The following is a 211-nucleotide window of genomic DNA, read 5'->3' on the forward strand; positions in this document are numbered from 1 at the left end:
AAAAAAATGTCACGTAAAGTGAGTGATTTTAATGGGTTCTTTAGTTTCCTTCGCTCCATGTAAAATTCCCTGTATTTGCGGAATGCTTGAAATTTTGGAACAGTTCAATATCCCAACCAAAAACCCTTTAACGAGTACCATGAAACGCTTTGAGTAAACAAAGCAGTAGCAATAAGATGAGCTCGTTACTAGGGCAATACCAACTCCGCGC

The sequence above is a fragment of the Rhagoletis pomonella genome, unplaced genomic scaffold (assembly GCF_013731165.1).
Source record: "Rhagoletis pomonella isolate Grant_MI unplaced genomic scaffold, Rhpom_1.0 Rhpom_scaffold_00001, whole genome shotgun sequence".
NCBI classification, from domain to species: domain Eukaryota; kingdom Metazoa; phylum Arthropoda; class Insecta; order Diptera; family Tephritidae; genus Rhagoletis; species Rhagoletis pomonella.